At 38.4% G+C, this 13,777-nt stretch overlaps 1 long non-coding RNA gene across 1 annotated transcript; it reads right to left on the bottom strand.

Annotated features, from left to right (window-relative positions):
• Positions 1 to 315: 315 nt before the first annotated feature.
• LOC137740994 (uncharacterized) lies at positions 316 to 13,291 on the bottom strand. The gene is made up of 4 exons (XR_011069194.1): positions 13,152 to 13,291; positions 2,357 to 2,804; positions 2,089 to 2,128; positions 316 to 1,968 (listed from the first exon to the last, which is right to left on the bottom strand). It is a non-coding gene; the product is annotated as an uncharacterized lncRNA (long non-coding RNA).
• Positions 13,292 to 13,777: the final 486 nt, after the last annotated feature.

Here is a 13,777-nt window from a genome sequence, read left to right as displayed (position 1 = left end):
GCAGCAAGAGAACAACATGGCAATGGGAGTCTACAAAAAGGAAAAAGAACAAAAGATATAAAATAGTAGACAAATGGTCATAGTTATATTAATTGAAATTGTTCAAAAAAAAAAAAAACAATGATGAATACATACTTCCTTAGAATAAAAAAATTGATTAATTCATTATAATGGTTTCTTGGAACCCAAGTAGAAAAGGATACAACTTAATAACAATGGAAGCCACAAACCTATGTCATTTCTTATTCGGGATCAAATAGAGCATATTTCTTATTCGGGAACCAAAAATTTAAGATTGCAAGCTCGAGACTTCCATACCTCAAACCGAAGTCGGCGTGCTGTCTAGTAGTCCAAACCTTGATCCTTGATAAATTGAACTTCCTTCTTTGATCGAACAACCGAAAAATAGATAAATTAGGCAGTATGTCATATCAATATAACACCCCTATACGTACACACACATACCAAAACAGCCTACATTCAGATTTGCATCATATCCTTGTTTCTAACTCTCTGGGGAATTTTCACAAACACCTAATAGGCAAGATTTGCTTCCATTTAAAAGAAATCTGATTTAATCAGTGATCTCAATTGCATGTATATCTGAACGGCCATGCTTGTTAGTCAGTCATGTTATAGGATATATTTAACACTTACCAAGCGGTTCCAAAACAACATCCTACATACATTTTATGTTGCCAAACTACGAATCAAGACCGAACTTTCCTACTTTGGTAATGTAATCTCCTAGTCTAGTTACAATTTGGTTCCTGTATTTTGACCTGAAAACAATTTTGGTCCCCTAGAAGTTGCCAATGGCACCCGAATTGTAACTGGAAAACAACTCAGACACAACTATGAAAAATTAAAACTCGAGGCACTAAAGCATGAGAACAAAGAAACCAAAATAGTTAAATCTACCCTTTTATATCATACATACCATTAAAAATTTGTTTAGAGATAAAAATGGTAGTCGTAGTAGAGAATCCAACCTGACCAAAGAAAGTGGATTTCCTCACTTTCTAGTGCTATTATATTTACCGTGCTTAAGACTATTCAAAGATGAAAAAAGTGGAAATTTCATGCAATATGAAAACAAATCCCTGATAGTTAACATTGCTTACCATAGAAGCTAACAATCTTATTTTGTACGAAAAACATGAAGATCACTAAAAGACACCAGAATATAACTTTCATCAATGACATACTTTATGAGAATTTTGGATCCAAAAGTGGCTCCAATAAAATAAATTTAGGCTTGTATATGCAATATATTAACATGAGAAAAAAAACATGCATCCCTAATGAAATAATGAGGAGAATGGCCTTTGACCATTTGTTGTATTTGATACAACTCTTTTCATCCATGCCTTCATGTTTGTATCCTTTGGGACATTGACATGTATAATTTCCAGGTGAATTTATGCATGTTTCAATATCTGGAAAGTAAGGAACCATGGACGAACATCAGTTAAAATCCCAATTTTTAAATTGGTTGAATTGGGAAAGAACTATTTGTACATTCACATGGTGTTGAGAGAAATAACCTTGAAAATAAAGCACTATACATACACAAAATCTGTTCAGTATAAAAAGTAGCAAGAAACAAATGTAATTTTCAGCTTCTAACTCATCCATTTGATCAACATATTGATGGAACAAATGTAACTTTCAGTTTCTAACTCATTCATTTGATCAATATCATCCAAGTCAGAAAAGATAGAACATAAAAATGATCAGGATATATAAATAGGGGCTTCATCTGAGTCAATATCAGCCACCATTCCCTAAAAAATTGATGTTAGGACTCTGCCAAGCATCTATGAAGCCCCTTCAAAGAAAGACACTTGTTAAGGAACAAAACGATGAAGAATACAAAAGGTAAGTAGCGACAATCATCAACTCAGCTACATATCCAGCACAATAGCCAATGTCTTCCTCTCTTTTAGCAATATGCAAATCCCTAATCTGCAAACAATAATTTGGAATCTTGAGATACCAAATCGACTTCAACAGGGTTTGAAGGTTGCATTTTTCATAAAATTTAAAAACTAAAAGCAACAACAATATTAATAAGTTAGCACTGACCAAAAAATAAAGGAATGGAAAGAGCATGATATTGTCAGTGCTACAAAACGATCATCAAACAATAGATCAAGGTTAAAACATTTATAAAAAAGTTAGAAGATGGTGCAGATATAAACATTACTTAATAAAATTGATAAATGATTTCGAGTGTGACAAAGCAATCAAATTACAGGATCAGCTCTTCCGCCTTCAAACACACTCATCAACACCATATTAAATTTCACATTTTAGGCGAGGGTGAACTACCAGAAACGAAAAGGATTTATACCTTTTATCAAAGATCTACAGCCTTGGTTCCTCCGCCATTGCTTGTCTTCTCCTGTCTGGGTTTTACATTCCTGGCAGTCTCCTCCTTCCCTGGTAGTTTTTTGTCCTGCAAAGAGAAAAAAAATTAGGATTAAATTCTAACGCAAGGTTCCTTGATTCTTCTGCTTCAGAAATTTGTTGTCGCATAGCCAAAAATTAGAGAAAATAAGCTTTGGTTCAGAACTTACTCACTCTCTGCAGACATGGGTTCCTCCTCAATTTTTGTCATCCTCCTCTTTCTGCGATCTCTCTCTGTCTATCTCCTTGTCTCTGTGCAATCGTTCCCTCCCTCTCCCTCTCTCTCTCTCTCTCTCTCTCTCTCTTTCTGTGTTCTTCCCTCTGTGCAAGCCCATACTCACCAACTCCCTCAATCAACTCTCTCCATTCTCTGTCCGTGAAGCATCAATAATCTGAAAACCCAGTTCGATTTTTCATTGCTCGGATGGAGAAAATTGAGGAATGAAAGAACAAATTAGGGTTAGCACTAAAGTTGAGAAAGATGGATAGTTGGGAGAAAGGAAGAGTCTAAAAGAGAGAGAAAGAGAAAGAATTAGAGAGAGGTTGAGTGTGACAGAGATGAGGGAAAAACACGGGATGGGATTACCAATCCCTGAAATCACTCTCCCTACCCCCAAATTGATAGGAGCATATTTACGCACCTTAGTTTAGCTTGTTTTTGTGCATTTATAGTATTTTTCCTTAGTAAAGTAGTCTTTTAAGCTAGTTTTATGTATTTTCAGGTTTTAAGGGCAAAGTATGCAAAAGGATGCATTTTGGAGCCTTTTGGAGCAAATTAGAGCTTGGAATGGACATCATATGCTTGGAGCCAAGAGGATGGACGAAATTGAAGACTTGAAGATGATGATTCCTACTTGAGCAAGGTTTCCTAGTTGAAGTAGGAAAGTCCCTAAATGGAAGATGGTTTCCTAGTTGAATTAGGATTCCTAGTTAAGATGGGTTTCCTAGTTGAATTAGGATTCCTAGTTAAAATGGGTTTCCTAGTTGAATTAGGATTCCTAGAAGAATGAAGATTCCTACTCAAATAAGGTTTCCTACTTGATGAAGGAAAGTCAAAGTCCAAATGGTCTCAAGTGAAGCAACAAAGAAGTTTTCCAAGTCCAAGAAGGAAAATGAGTCCAAGATGAAGAAGGAATGATGAAGACAAGGTTTCCTAATCCTAATAGGCAAAGTTTCCAAGTGCAATGAGGAGTCCTTATCCATTTAGGGCACCTTATCCATTTAGGACACCTTATCCTAATCTTATAGGGATGCCATGCACTTTACCTTATCTTGGAGGGTTTCTAGAAGCCTTAGATGCCCTATCCTATCTTTGCCATGGGTTTTATCCAAATCCCCTTAGTTTTTAGGCTTTCTAGAAGCCCTAACATTATCCCTACAAAAGTGCTGCACCCTTATCTCTTTTTCCCTACAAATTTGGCCCTTAAAACATGATTCTAGGAACCTTATCTTATCTCCTACAAAAGTGGCGCCCCAAATCCTTCTAGAAAGCTGATTTCCCTTGCCTTGCAAGGCATTCTAGAAGCCTTATCACCTTATCTCCTTACCTGCCGCACCTAGGAAGCATTATCCCTTTCTATTTCTGATTTCTAAGCTTATTTCCTTGTGGATTTGGGTTATTCAAGTCCATATCTGATTACCCTAGGGTTTTAAGTGCCTATATATACTCATATTAACCCCTAGATCAGATAACCACCTCTCATACACATTCATTAACTCCAGAAATTCGTCCAACCCTCTCCACACCCTTGCCGCAGCCACCAAACACCTTTATCCTTAGTTTTAAGCTTTGCCGCACCATCCCCTTCCCCTAAACACTACTACATCCCTCCATAACCATGCATCCATACACCTAAGGCCCTAAACCTGTCCCTAGACCTTTGCCGCACCAAGGAGGAGGAGAAGGAAGCTCGGAAGTTCATGCAATTCGAGTTCGCGTCGCTGGAATTTCTAGGTGTTTCTTTTCCTTTGAATTCAATGTTTAATTTCAATTCTCTTTGTTTTGTGCGTATGAGGAACTAAACCCCCCCTTGGCTAGGGGGGGATTCGAAATACATGTTTATGCTTGCGATATGATTTGATTACTTCTAATTGCGTTTCATAAGTTGTGAATTCAATTTACTTATCTATGTTAATTACATTGATTTGTGTGTGTTGGTTGAGAGTGCACGCTTAATTATCATGCATAAATTGGATGCTAGGATATAAGGAAATTTCACCTAATCGTTATGGAATTATATTCACAAGTAGTAAAGGTTGATGATCTCAATCGCGTTAAGTAAATTCTTGGCATAAGTTTCATGCAATCATAGTAACAAGTGCTTCGTCAATGCTTATGGTTTTCATAGAACTTAATGATTCTTGCTTGTATCTCTATTATGCAATCATGTAGGGGACTTGTGGGGAATGTTTTGGGTTGTCGTATGCAATCATCCAATTCAATAACGTTAGGAAAATCTGAAGGTTAATTTAAGCGAACCTAATTAACTTGGGGCGTTGAGAATTCATGGGTTATTGAAAAGCAATTGGAAATCGTTTTATATGCAAGTATAACATGTGTGGAGGTGAACCCCTTAGCTAGCCTTCATTCCATTCATTAAAACCAAATTCGTTTTAAAATCTGTTCGTTTTACAAAGTTTTAAGTTTGTTTTCAAATTCGTCAAAACCTCAATCCCCCTTTACTTTGTTGAGTCATAGTAGTTAGAAATCACTTTAGTTTGTGTTTTTAAGTGTCTTAGGTCAAAGTAAAACCAATTTTCGTCCAAAGTTGTGTCTAGTGTTCAAAACTGCCCAGATTGTGTTTTTAAGGCAGTTTTGAGTGTTTTGGTGCTGTTTTGAGTCTTTTGGTTTGTTTTGGTGTTTTAAAGTTTAGTTTTGCATTCTTTGAGTCTAGTATAGTGTTTTAAACTTGTTTTTACGTATTTGAGTCAGTTTCCAAGTGATTAACAATCCCTCCTAATCCCCGGTCCAGAACGATCCCTACTTACATTCTTCACTACAATTGATAAAAAGAGGGTTTAATTTGTGTGCGTATAATTCTCGCATCAAATTTTGGCGCCGTTGCCGGGGATTAGCAACTTTGCTAATCCCTTGGATTGTTTTATTTTCGTTTGTTTTATTTTATTCCAGACTCTTCATCTTGTTTTGTTTCTTGTTTAGGTACTAGTTTATGAGTCGGAGTTCTCATCCGATTCGTGAACATATCTTGGACTTTGACGACGATTTCGAGCGAGAGTTGAGACGAAAGAGAAAGAACCCAGAACCTAGCGAATCAAGTGAAAGTTCCAAGTCCATTTCTGAATTTGAAGAAGAGGAACCCACGGCAAGAGTGGGTGAAGTAGACATGGCAGCGGACAACCGAACAATCAAGGAGCTTTCCGCTTCGGGATTGGCCAATGCCGCACCCTTGTGCATCCAATACCCAAGGGCAGCTCAAGACAAGACTGCCGAGTTCGAATTGAAGTCAAGCCTGTTACATCACATTCCAAAGTACCATGGGCTGTCCATGGAAGATCCGAACAAGCACTTGAAGGAGTTTGAAGTCGTTTGCTCAAGCATGACTCCGGTGAACGTGGATGAGAGCATCTTGAAGATGAAGGCCTTTCCCTTTTCTCTCCAAGAGAAAGCGAAAGATTGGTTGTACGAATTGGCTCCTGGAACTGTCACATCATGGGAGAGCATGAAACGAGCATACTTGGAGAAGTTTTTCCCAACTTCTCGAGTGATCCTCCTACGAAAAAGGATAAATGGAATTCAACAAGATGAAGGTGAATCTTTTCCTACTTACTATGAACGTTTTAAATCTCTTGTTGCTTCATGTCCACAGCATCAGATGAAGGAGGAACTTCTCTTACAATACTTCTACGAGGGACTTCTACCAATCGAACGTCAAATGCTAGATGCCTCAGCGGGAGGAGCCTTGGTGGACAAGACCCCCACGGCTGCAAAGACCTTGATTGCTAATCGAGCATTGAATGCTCAACAATACGAAGGCGTTGGACAGAGGAGTACCCCACGGCAACACCAAGTCAATGAGGTAAGTGCCATAACCGAACTTAAAAGTCAAATGGCTAACCTCACTACTTTGCTTTCTCAGGTGATAGACGGTCCAAAAGTCCAAACCGTAGCTTCTTGTGGTGTGTGGTCCATGCAAGGACATCCCACGGATAAGTTCCCACAATTGATCGAGAATGGAGGGTTGGAGACACTCAATGCCGTGGGATATGGGAATCAATACCAAAATCGTGGTGACCCCTTCTCCACTACCTACAATCCCGGTTGGTGTGATCATCCAAATTTCAAATGGCGGGATCCTCAACAACCCCAACAACAAGGAGGATTTAGGCAGCAACCACCGGGCTTTTATACAAAGCCATTCGTCCCCAATCAAACTCAATCGCAATCTACCCCAACAAGCTCAGGTATGTCTTTGGATAATGATCAAGTTCTTAAGTTACTTACTACTTTGACGCAGGAAGTACAAGCTCAAACTAAGGAGAGACAAATCCAAGACAAAAGGGTGGACAATCTGGAGAAACAATTGGGGCAAATTGCCGAGTTCATGGGACAATTTCGAGAGCAAGGTAGGTTGCCAAGTTCAACCGTGGTCAATCCGAAAGGTGGATTTGAAACTGCCAAGGCCATTACGTTGAGAAGTGGTAAAGAGCTTGGAAATCATCCAAAACCATCCAAACAAAGCCTTAATGAGGAGGAAAAGCTACTGCAAGAAGAAGAACATGGAGCAAAGGCCACGGCAAGGGAAGCCAAAACCTTGCCGCAACTCTCTAGTACACCAAAACCATCCCAAACTACCAAGGTGAGTCCAAATTCGAATTTGTCTAGTTCTATTCCACTAAATGTGCCCTTTCCTAGCAGGTTTATGCAATCTAAGACAGAGGAGGATGAAAAAGACATCCTAGAGACGTTTAGGAAGGTGCATGTCAATATCCCGCTCCTTGATGCAATAAAGCAAATTCCGAAGTACGCTAAGTTTTTGAGGAAGATTTGTACAACAAGGAAACGGATTCGGGAGAAAGAGGTGGTACATGTAAGTGAGAATGTCTCTGCAATGTTGCAAAGAAAGCTGCCACCTAAATGCAAAGATCCCGGTAGTTTCACTATCCCTTGTGTAATTGGAAATACAAGGTTCGAACATGCTATGCTAGATTTAGGTGCATCAATTAATGTCATGCCATACTCTGTTTATGCATCTATGAATCTAGGAGAGCTTAAAAATGATGGTGTTATTATTCAATTAGCCGATCGATCTTATGCATACCCGAGAGGAGTTTTGGAAGATGTTTTGGTGCAGGTAGACCACTTGATTTTTCCTGCAGATTTCTATGTGCTTGACATGGAGGATTCAACCCACTCTCCACTATCGCCACTCTTACTTGGACGACCTTTCATGAAAACAGCCCACACCAAGATTGACGTGGCCAGGGGAGCCTTAACAATGGAGTTTGGTGGTGATACGATTAACTTTAAAGTTTCTGAATCCATTGAGAATACAAATGATGTTCGTTCTTGTTTTGCCATTGGTACAACTAAAAATATAGGGCAGGAATGTTCAACACCAATCAAGAAGGATGCGTCTAGAACCACCATCGAGGAAGGAATTGAAGGAGAGCATAAGGAGCACGCCACTACCCTACAAACACCCAATCTGGCCGTACCTAAGGATAAAATTTGCGAGATAATGGCTGCCCTAGGGGCATTGCCACAACATCCTAGTAAGTCTCCAATCCCAATTCCAATTCCCATTTCAACTAATAGGTTGTTACCTTCTTTGGTGCAGGTTCCAAATCGATTTCAAGGTGGTGGGAGCGTCTACATGAACTATAGGAACCAAAATACCACCATTAGGGAGGATCACTATCCCCTCCCATTCATAGAGCCATATTACGAAAGTGTTGAAGGGCAGGTTGTGGAGGACCATACACTCCATGCCGTGGGCTCTAAGTAAGGCTAAGAAGCATGTTCGTCCGGCTGTACGACGTTAAAGCAAGCGCTACTTGGGAGGCAACCCATGCATTCAACAAAGGAAGACCGAGAAAGCACTCCAATTCCAGATTTGCGTTCCTAAACTCTTCTCTTTGTTGTTGATTTTGTTTCTGCCATGTTAGGTTGTTAGATGTTGTTTTTGTTTGTTTGTTATTGGTGTGAGTCTATGCTTGAAACATTGAGGATAATGTTTGATTTAAGTGTGGGGGGGTAACCAAAGTGTTTTTCATGCAAATTCGTGGGATTTTATCACCCATTATTTCAAAACTTGTTCCTTGCTGTTTTTAAGTGTTTTAAAGCAGTTTTTGTGTGTTTTAGTATGTTTTGAAGTAAAAATACGAAAATCAAAGAAAAATTTGAAAAATTTGTTTTAAAAAACCCAAAAAAAGAGTTGTTTTTGTGTGTTTGTTTGTGTCTTAGGGTACCTTCCAACACAATGATGAGGATTTGGTTTTTAAATACATGGCTGTTAAAGAGAGTGATTAACATGGATGAAAGTTTGATTTACTCTATGTTTATGCTTGGTTGTGGTTATAACTTATGAATTCACATGCAATCATAAAAGAAAAAAAATCAGTTTTTGTAACATGCTTGAAGGAAGGAACTCAAATTAACGCTACAACCTTGTGAGACTTGAACCTAAACGTTTATTTGGAGAGTTAAAATCTGTGCATTCTTGTTTTCTAAAGTCGTTGCATGATCTCATTATTCTTTGCTTGGTTACTACTTAGAAGGCGTTTCATCATTTAGTTCCAAATACTAGAACTCATGCCAATTTCATTCAAAACATGTTATTGAATTGCATAACACATTTTCAAGATGAAGTTAGTAGTGACCACCATAGCCAAATTGCCATAGTTCCCTATTTCATATTTTTTTGTAGGATTTAACCCCGTTGAGCCTTGTGTAGCCTACTTTCTTTGTTAACCCACAAATATCCTCACCTAGCCTAGACTAGGACCACCCATACCTTTGTTCTTGAAGCATAGTAAAAGCATAACTCAAAGATGAATTCCTTTTGATCATTGCATTGTAGAAAACAAGTGTGGGGGAAGGATTCTTGATATATGGGTGTGCCAAAGTCTTGAATGAGGCACGGCAAAGAAAAGAAAAAAAAAGAGAGAGAAAAAAAAAAAAAAAAAAAAATTCGTGGAAAATAAAAAGAAAAAAAGAAAAAGTTGTGAAAAGTATGAAAAGGAGTTGAAAGAGCATAAAATGAGCTCTAAGTTGTTGGTTATTGAAGGAAGGGTCCAAAACGTTGCATTTGACCCTAAGTATGCACGTGTATTCCCCGTTGTGTTTTAAGTTATTTTCTGCACTCTAAAGTGAATTCTAAGTATCAAGTTCATTGCTTTGCTTACTATTGTTTAAAGAACGTTTGTTTTATCCTTTAACTTTCTTTGTTAGCCAATACCCCTAGCCCCGTTACAACCCTTGACTTTAATCTTGAGTGTTATGTGTTTCAATTTGTGGAGGTTAAAATTGGTACAAGCATATGGTGTCACTGGTTCTCGCATCTAAGTAGTAGCGTTCCATTCATGAGATCATATCTAAACATGTTATTAACTCCGAAAAGTGCTTTCTTTGTCATACATATATGTGAGCATTCGTTTTCATATTTACATCTATCTTCTCACATATAACTAGTATAGGGTGTGTAGTCAGAAAATCTGTGTGAAAATTGAGTGCATATCTAGTAAGGAATTGAGGAAATTCTCTAAGGCATGTTACTACATTCAAAATCATGTTGTAATTGGTTATTTGTGAACTAATGAGTAGTGACCATGATTAAGTAAATGCTTAAGCGTAAAGATGGCTAAAATCTGTGGGAATGATGATTTTTAACATGTCATGTGCATTGGAAATCTCTGAGATGATTGTTGGAAGGTGTAGGTTGTGTTTTACTCGTTTTACTTCATTTAGTTACTTTGTTTCATTTTGTTTTGCTCGAGGACTAGCAAAAGCTAAGTGTGGGGGAATTTGATAGGAGCATATTTACGCACCTTAGTTTAGCTTGTTTTTGTGCATTTATAGTATTTTTCCTTAGTAAAGTAGTCTTTTAAGCTAGTTTTATGTATTTTCAGGTTTTAAGGGCAAAGTATGCAAAAGGATGCATTTTGGAGCCTTTTGGAGCAAATTAGAGCTTGGAATGGACATCATATGCTTGGAGCCAAGAGGATGGACGAAATTGAAGACTTGAAGATGATGATTCCTACTTGAGCAAGGTTTCCTAGTTGAAGTAGGAAAGTCCCTAAATGGAAGATGGTTTCCTAGTTGAATTAGGATTCCTAGTTAAGATGGGTTTCCTAGTTGAATTAGGATTCCTAGTTAAAATGGGTTTCCTAGTTGAATTAGGATTCCTAGAAGAATGAAGATTCCTACTCAAATAAGGTTTCCTACTTGATGAAGGAAAGTCAAAGTCCAAATGGTCTCAAGTGAAGCAACAAAGAAGTTTTCCAAGTCCAAGAAGGAAAATGAGTCCAAGATGAAGAAGGAATGATGAAGACAAGGTTTCCTAATCCTAATAGGCAAAGTTTCCAAGTGCAATGAGGAGTCCTTATCCATTTAGGGCACCTTATCCATTTAGGACACCTTATCCTAATCTTATAGGGATGCCATGCACTTTACCTTATCTTGGAGGGTTTCTAGAAGCCTTAGATGCCCTATCCTATCTTTGCCATGGGTTTTATCCAAATCCCCTTAGTTTTTAGGCTTTCTAGAAGCCCTAACATTATCCCTACAAAAGTGCTGCACCCTTATCTCTTTTTCCCTACAAATTTGGCCCTTAAAACATGATTCTAGGAACCTTATCTTATCTCCTACAAAAGTGGCGCCCCAAATCCTTCTAGAAAGCTGATTTCCCTTGCCTTGCAAGGCATTCTAGAAGCCTTATCACCTTATCTCCTTACCTGCCGCACCTAGGAAGCATTATCCCTTTCTATTTCTGATTTCTAAGCTTATTTCCTTGTGGATTTGGGTTATTCAAGTCCATATCTGATTACCCTAGGGTTTTAAGTGCCTATATATACTCATATTAACCCCTAGATCAGATAACCACCTCTCATACACATTCATTAACTCCAGAAATTCGTCCAACCCTCTCCACACCCTTGCCGCAGCCACCAAACACCTTTATCCTTAGTTTTAAGCTTTGCCGCACCATCCCCTTCCCCTAAACACTACTACATCCCTCCATAACCATGCATCCATACACCTAAGGCCCTAAACCTGTCCCTAGACCTTTGCCGCACCAAGGAGGAGGAGAAGGAAGCTCGGAAGTTCATGCAATTCGAGTTCGCGTCGCTGGAATTTCTAGGTGTTTCTTTTCCTTTGAATTCAATGTTTAATTTCAATTCTCTTTGTTTTGTGCGTATGAGGAACTAAACCCCCCCTTGGCTAGGGGGGGATTCGAAATACATGTTTATGCTTGCGATATGATTTGATTACTTCTAATTGCGTTTCATAAGTTGTGAATTCAATTTACTTATCTATGTTAATTACATTGATTTGTGTGTGTTGGTTGAGAGTGCACGCTTAATTATCATGCATAAATTGGATGCTAGGATATAAGGAAATTTCACCTAATCGTTATGGAATTATATTCACAAGTAGTAAAGGTTGATGATCTCAATCGCGTTAAGTAAATTCTTGGCATAAGTTTCATGCAATCATAGTAACAAGTGCTTCGTCAATGCTTATGGTTTTCATAGAACTTAATGATTCTTGCTTGTATCTCTATTATGCAATCATGTAGGGGACTTGTGGGGAATGTTTTGGGTTGTCGTATGCAATCATCCAATTCAATAACGTTAGGAAAATCTGAAGGTTAATTTAAGCGAACCTAATTAACTTGGGGCGTTGAGAATTCATGGGTTATTGAAAAGCAATTGGAAATCGTTTTATATGCAAGTATAACATGTGTGGAGGTGAACCCCTTAGCTAGCCTTCATTCCATTCATTAAAACCAAATTCGTTTTAAAATCTGTTCGTTTTACAAAGTTTTAAGTTTGTTTTCAAATTCGTCAAAACCTCAATCCCCCTTTACTTTGTTGAGTCATAGTAGTTAGAAATCACTTTAGTTTGTGTTTTTAAGTGTCTTAGGTCAAAGTAAAACCAATTTTCGTCCAAAGTTGTGTCTAGTGTTCAAAACTGCCCAGATTGTGTTTTTAAGGCAGTTTTGAGTGTTTTGGTGCTGTTTTGAGTCTTTTGGTTTGTTTTGGTGTTTTAAAGTTTAGTTTTGCATTCTTTGAGTCTAGTATAGTGTTTTAAACTTGTTTTTACGTATTTGAGTCAGTTTCCAAGTGATTAACAATCCCTCCTAATCCCCGGTCCAGAACGATCCCTACTTACATTCTTCACTACAATTGATAAAAAGAGGGTTTAATTTGTGTGCGTATAATTCTCGCATCACAAATCCCTCAAATCACTCATCTGAACGTGCAACAGAGCATGGTCCCATCGACCCCATTCCGGTTCAGAAACAAAGGAAATGAAAGTTCCCCTCTAACCAATGCTCGTTCAATCACCGACAACAACAATTGATTTGAGGATAAAAAATCAACACTAACCTCCTTTTTGGCAGCCTCACTCCTTCCTCTCCCTTCCCCTCCCTGCCATCCCACGCCTCTCTCCCTGAAATCCGTCCACAAATCCTCCCACACCAAATTTAGATCAAACCCTAATTTCCAGAATAATGATAAAAATCGACAAAAAATATATACAATTGGCACGTTACCATTGATTCGAGTTCTGGTAAGGAGTGCGGCGGTGAGGTAAGGCGAGGTGTGCGACGGCGAGGGGAAGGCGAGGTGTGCGACGGTGAGGCGTTGAATCGACTTTGTCGTTGAAGAGCTCTGGAGCAAAATGGGCTTGTCGAAGAGATCTCTGGAACAAAATCGGGTTTGCTTCCATCCCCCACCCTTTCTACGATGGTCGACATTCGGCTCAATCCTACGGACAAAATTACCCCCTAACTTTTTAGAATTACCTTCCCAACCCAGCCCAGATCTGATGGTTTTGTTGTAAATAGCGTGAAATCGAGGGGCAAACAATTGACTGTAGCCCAATGAACAGTCAATTGCTCCCTAGTTTTAGAATAGATAATTCGTCAAATTAAAATCCCCCTTTACTTTATTGTCTAATTTAGTTAGAAAGTGTCTTAGTTTGTGTTTATAAGAGTTTTGAGTCATTTTGTTACACAAATTCGTCCAAATTTGTGTTTGTGCTCAAATCTGCCCAGAAAGTGGTTTTTAGGCAGATTTGAGTGTGTTTGTGTTGTTTTGAGTTTTTTGGTTTGTTTTAGTGTTTTAAAGTTTAGTTTTGCATTCTTTGAGTCTAGTATAGTGTTTTATATTGTTATTT

The sequence above is a fragment of the Pyrus communis genome, chromosome 7 (assembly GCF_963583255.1).
Source record: "Pyrus communis chromosome 7, drPyrComm1.1, whole genome shotgun sequence".
NCBI lineage: Eukaryota > Viridiplantae > Streptophyta > Magnoliopsida > Rosales > Rosaceae > Pyrus > Pyrus communis.
This window is presented reverse-complemented; position numbering and strand designations above follow the sequence as displayed.